Raw genomic sequence first — 6566 nt, forward strand, 5'->3', positions numbered from 1 at the left:
GTGCGGGATCGGGCAGTGTTTCGTTCTGCTGTGCATGGGGTCGCTATGAGTCGGAAACGACTCGACGGCACTTAACAACAACAACAACAGGAACTTGAAGACAATCAGTGTACTGGAGCTCATTACACAAATTGAGGATTGATGGCTTGAGATGAAGTTGGAGATATAAGCAGGTCCTTGTAGGCTATGGAAAGGGTTTTAAATGGTACAGAGAACCATTGAGATATGATCCAAGCCATGTTTGAAAAAAGCATTCTTGATATGATGTAGAGAATGGATTAGAAAGGAGTAACAGTAGAACAGGAGCCTTGGTGCACAATAGTTAAGTGTTTTCCTACTAACCAAAAAGTTGGCAGCTTGAAGGCATCTAGCTGTTCCTCAGGAGAGAGAAAGACCTCGTGATCTGCTTCCATGAAGATTACAGCCTAGAAAATCCTACGGGGATAATTCTAGTCTGTCATGGGGTCCCTATGAGTCAAAATAGATGTGACAGCACTTAACAACAACAAAAAGGGTAGAATAGGAGTCCCTGACTGGTACAAGAAGTTAAGCATCGACTACTAACCTATAGGTTCATGGTTCAAATACAGCCAGAAGAGCCTCAGAAGAAAGGCCTGGCAATTTGTGTCTCAAAGGTCACAACCTTAAAAAACCTATGGAGCACAGTTCCACCCTGGCACACATGGGTTGTCACTAGTTGGAGTCGACTAGATGACAATTGATTTTTAACTGGTAGAAGTAAAATGGTGAAGACCAGATAGCATATGTTGCAGTAATCCAGGTGAAATATCATAGTGTGATGATATTGGCCTATGAAGATGGAGAAATATGGATACTTGAAATGTATCAATATGATTTGCTATATGTGTTAGTTGTAGAGGGCTAGGGAAAAGGAGGAATCCTTCCCTCAAGCCCTTGTCTTTAAACTCTGCTCATGATGGAGAGTGATACCACTTATCGTGACGGGGAAGATTGGTGGGAGCGAAACCATTTTGGATGGGAAATTAATTATTCTATTTTCCACATGTTAAGCTGAGATGAAAGTGAGACATCTAAGGGGAAAACATTAAGTAAGCTTTTGGGTATGTGGGATGTGTAAGTCTAAGATTCAGAAAATTACTCTGGCTGTTGATTAAGTTACCACTCACGAGCAAAATGATGATGTTTGAGTCCAAGAGAACAGATGGGCTCACCTTGGAACACCGTGTAGAGAAAGAAAAGATATAATGAAGCCTGTTTGGGAAAGAAAAGTGGGAACAGGTTAGAGAGGAGAGAGACTAAGGGAAGGGAAATCAGTTCAGAAGTTGCTGGAGTAGTTAGCTTGAGTTTAAAATAAGGGGAGTCTGAACTGGAGTAGGAACAATGAGAAAGAGTTTAAGAGAAGGTTTATAAGAGTAATCCATGGAACTTGGAGCCTGATTGGGCTTCAGAGGTGAGACAGATGGAGTCAAAGATAGCTCTGAGGGACCTCTTGCTTGATTAACTGTATGCTGATGCTCTTAATCAGGATGTGATACACAGAAGGAAAAGAGAGATCTAGAATGAGATAACAAGTTTGATTTAGGTACTGCAAGAACGAACATCAGATGGATTTGAAGCCTGGAACTCCTCTATGATGCTTTTGAGAAATTTCCCCCTTTTCACTCAAACCTGAAGCAAACATTCAGGAATGCTTTAGAGTTGTTTGAATAGTCATGTGAAGTGTGGAGGACTTCTAGGACAGTATGAGCTTCCATAAGGATGACAAGAGAATTTTCTTGAACCTAGTACAATCCTCAGAGAATCAAGGTGGTGCCATGGTTAAGGGCTCAGCTGTTAACTGAAAGGTTAAAGGTAATAATTGTTGCTGCTGTGTGCAATCAATTCTATTTTGGCTCACAGCGACTCTATAGGACAGAGTTCAACTGTCCCCCAGGATTTCCTAGGCTGTAATCTTTAAGGGAGTAGATCACCATGCTTTTTCTCTTATGGTGCAACTGGTGAGTCCAACTACCAACCTTTAAGTTAGCATTTGAGTGCCTAAAAATTAAGCCACCAGGGTTCCTTAGAAAATCCTATGGATAGTTCTACTCTGTCCTATAGGGTCACTATTGGTTGGAATTGACTCAACAGCACACAACAACAACAGTCCAATCCTAGGTCCATGGGAGTATGTCATCCATAACTGAATGTCCTTGTGGGGAACTTTGTAGACCAAGAAAGTCTTACTTTCACCAGGGGGTATATACTTCATTTAACTATCTTCATAGAAACTTTACATTTCTAGCTACTTCTATTTTGCTGTCTTTCCATGGATCATATCACTGACTCAATTTTCAGATGGAATTATTACAAAGCCTGTGGATGCTGATTGCTGAGTTGATATGGTGCACTAAAGGCACAACAAAGATGTTTCTATCTGAAAGTTAAGATAACAAGTGGGTCATCTTTTTTATACATAGGTCTGTGTGTATGTGTGTGTGTGTGTGTGTGTGTGTGAATAAAAGAAGAACTGTTTCATTGGATGAAATCATTTGCCCCCTTGATTCCACATCGTTGGGCATCCTGCACTGAATATTGAAAATTGTCACAGTTATAATTTCTTGATTGCTTCTGTTTCTTCAAGCCAACAGGTCAAAGATACCTGAGGTATAGCACAAAATGAAATCAGAAAATCTAGTCTGGGTAGTAATGGAAATTGAGACCAAAACTGTTTTCCAGCAGAAATGGAATACTTCTGACATTTCAGATGTGGACAGAGAGGAGTGAAAATTAAGCAGAGAAAATTCTCTACCTTTTATTTAAAATTTTGTCAGATATGTTGTATTTTTCAAACAATAAGAATGAAAGAAATAAAAGAAGTGTTAAATGTGGGAGGAAGTGATGGTGATAATGATAAAATTATGCAAAGCTCCAACTTAACTGACCTTACCTGAAAACGTAGATAAAGAATAATTGACTCCACATTAAGAGTTTTAATTATGAAAAGCTTTGATTTAAATTTTGTGTACTAAATCTTTTCTTTTACTGTCAGCTCTAACCTTGAAACTCTATGATTTGTTAAAACTAATTGAGTTCTCCTCTCATCTTCTTTTGGGGAAAGAGTCTTTTCATTTGATGCCTTTGAAGCTGTGGGACGACCCACTTTCCCTTTGCCTTTCACTGGACTTGGTGTCACTCTTGCCTTTAGCCTGGGTTTGGGCATTTTCTTTTCTTTTGTCTCAGGTTGAACTTCTTAACCATCTTTTTGTTTTTCTTTTTTTGAACTGCCATAGTCACTGTCGTCATCATCTTCCATTAGGAAATCTTCATCGCTGCGGGAATCTTTTTCTTGGAATGGTGCCTTGTCTTCCTCCTGTTCTTAACTGCCCACATCTTCCATGGGCATCTTTCTCTGCTTAGAAGCTGTTTTAGATGCTGCCTGCCATTGCTGGCATACATTTTTATGATCTTCTTTTCATCTTCACTATCCTCTGCTGAGTTAGAGTCATCCTTCTTGGTCTTTACGTCTTTTTCTTCTGAGTCCTCACTATCTTCCTGTGAATTTTTTCCAGATCGTCTCTTATTTTTAGCTTCTCGGGGAGATGATCAGATTTTCTTAGCTGGAGGACCTGAATCCCTTCCATAATCTTCATCAGTATCATCAGATTCTTGAAGCTGTGAATAATCAACGACCTTCCTATTTCTGACAGGCTGAGACATGTTCGCTGTCGAAACAGGAGCCAGTCGAGAAGCCAAAAACCAGTACCCCAACCCCACCCCGCACGCTTGGCAGCCCCCCCCCCGCGAACTTTGGCCGATGAGGCCGCTGCCCCTGAACCCCGAGCTGCTGGTTTCTCAAACTCTGCTGTTCCTTGTTTCAGGGCCCCTTGATCAGATGAGTCCCCTGCTCCCCCGTCTCTCCAAAATGGATCCAGAATAACCAGTATTCTTAAGTATACTAAATTGAAGTGGCATTGTGATAATGCAATGAAACAGTAAATAATTGACTTTACAATCACAGATATCATTTTGCTATGGGAAATTAGCTCCCTAAATTAAGATAAAAAGGGGGAAGATGGCTTCACCAAAGTTGGGGCTGACAGAAAGGGAGACACATCTATATGTTTTCAATAAGGAAGCTTTATTACTTTCTTTGGTTTGTCGTAACAAAATACCACACCTGGATAGCATAAAATAACACAAATTTATTGTCTCACAGTTCTGGAGGCTAGAATTCCAAATCAAAGTATTAGCCAGCCCATGCTCCCTCAGAAGTCTCTAGATGAAATCCTTTCTTGTTTCTCTCAGCTTCTGGCAGTCTCAGGTGTTCCTTGGCTTGTAAATGCATCTGCACATGACCATTCTTCCTATGTTTATCTTTCTGGGCCTCTTCTCTTTTATAAGGATACCACTGAGATTGGATTATCATCCACTCTACTCCAGTATGATGACTTCATGTTAGCTTACTGATAACAATATGATAACATCTTCAAAGACCCAAGCAATTTGCTAAAAAGGCAAGGAAGCCACTTCTCCTGACCTCCTCTAACTCCACAAGAGGAAGACGGAGTCACTATCAGTAGCCCAAGGCCTATTCCTGCCAGGCCAGACATGCTGCCTCCCTCCAGCCCTTTCACCAACCCTGATACCAACAGTTCCTCCCACAGCACTCACCACTTTTCTGCTGGGTTCGATAATTCACTGCAGTGGCCACACAGAACTCACAGATTACTGGGTTTATTAGGGAAGCACCAGGCAACAATTCAAGTTCAGGAAAAGGAAAAAAAAAACTCTCAATCCCTCTCCCAACCCACTGTCCCTCAGCCAACAGTCTCTCACAGTCTCTCTCCCAGAGCAGTGCGTGCCCCTTGGTGTCTTCTCAGCAATGTGTGTCTCTTGCATCTCTTTCCCAGCAGCACATTTCTCTCAGGGATGCATTCTTCCTCAGCCAGCAGTCAGAGAAAGCATTCTGCCTCTAGGAGGCCTCCTTTTGAGCCCGGCAGAGTGGCCAAACCAACCAATCATAACATCAGAATTCTAAGCACCTAAGAGAGAGTGAACCTCCCAGAACATTGCGTTGTGCCACGCCCATCAGAAATACCTCAGGTGGATAACATTTACAATCAGGAGCTCCTCAGTTGCTCATTCCACCACTGAGTTTACAAAGACTTATAGATAAGTAGAAAAGCCACACTAAGTAATTTACTACACCACACAATTTCATGTTCATAGATACTCTGGGTTAGAACTTCAACATATCTTTTTACGGGACACAAATAAATCCGTAACAGAAGGGTTTGACAAATCTGCCCTCCTCTGAAACTTTAGTAAAAGATGGACAAATGCTATAAATGATTTAGGAAAAACAAAGTTGCACAAAGTAGGACAATAGTGAAGAAAACAAATGTCAAAGTTAGTTAGTAGAGAGTCAGGTGGTTTTGTATTGATAGTCCAAGAGAGGAATGGATAGAGGAACAAACTCATTGGGAGACAACGTGAGGTGTCTTGGCTCTGTGCATGCCCAAGCCAGACCTATAAAGGCAGGCTGAGCTATGAGAAACAGAAGCCACTCTCCATACTCAACACCCTACTGGCAGAAAGGAAGCCTGATAGTGGGAAGTGGAAGCTAAAAGTTTAGAATAAAAGCCAAATTGCAGCCTGGTTGAGCCCCTCCTATTGCCTCAGGACTGATGAGCCTGAGGTGAGGGTGTCATTGACCACCAACCTGACTGTCAGTATCCCTCTGCAAAAGTGACAGGAAAAAGTCTCAGCAAGACCCAGGAGAATCTTCAGAAAGGAGTGTATCACTCTTTAAATGAAGGTCTATTGTTGTTATTGTTTGCCGTCGAGTCGACCCCGACTCATAGAGACCCCTCCTTGGGTTTCCGAGGCAGTATCACTACGGAAGTAGGATTGCTCAACCTTCCTTCCGAGGAGTGGCTGGTGGGTTTGAACCGCCAGCCTTCTGGTGAGCAGTCAAGTGCCTTAGGCACTATGCTACCAGAGCTCCTAAATGAAGGTCTATGAGGACAAATAAGATACAATCCAAAACCATCACGTTGATACTGACTCATTGCAATCAACCTCTAAAATTGGAATATCTTAGGAGTCCCTGGATGGCACAAGTGGTTATACAACCAGCTAATAACCAAAAGATTGGCAGTTCAAATACTCCCAGAGATATTTCAGAAGAAAGGCTTAGTTATCTATAATTGAAAAGTCATCCATTGAAAACCATGGGAAGCACAGTTCTACTTTTCAACATGTGGAGTCACCATGATCAGAGTCAACTCAACAGAAACTAGTGGTGTGGTGGAGGTAGGAATCTCTTGGTTGGGAGATACTTGGAATGTACAAAAGGCCATTTAAAAGTGCCTGGGTGTGGTCTTAACATGGATACAGTGGTTAGCCTAAATGGCAGGCAGGGTTTCTCAGCTGAGGCACTAGAGACATTTTGGGCTGGATTGTTGTTGTTGTTGTTATGTGCCGTGAGTTGGACCTGACTCATAGTGACCCCTCCTTGGGGTTCCGAGGCAGTATCACTATGGAAGTAGATTGCCCCATCTTCCTTCCGAGGAGTGGCTCGTGAGTTTGAACCGCCAACC

At 42.1% G+C, this 6566-nt stretch overlaps 1 pseudogene; it reads right to left on the reverse strand.

Moving 5' to 3' along the window:
* Nucleotides 1-2989: 2989 nt before the first annotated feature.
* Nucleotides 2990-3681, reverse strand: LOC103209133 (annotated as a pseudogene).
* Nucleotides 3682-6566: the final 2885 nt, after the last annotated feature.

The sequence above is a fragment of the Orycteropus afer genome, unplaced genomic scaffold, assembly GCF_000298275.1.
Source record: "Orycteropus afer afer isolate SDZICR_OR568_19922 unplaced genomic scaffold, OryAfe1.0 scaffold00478, whole genome shotgun sequence".
Taxonomy (NCBI): domain Eukaryota; kingdom Metazoa; phylum Chordata; class Mammalia; order Tubulidentata; family Orycteropodidae; genus Orycteropus; species Orycteropus afer.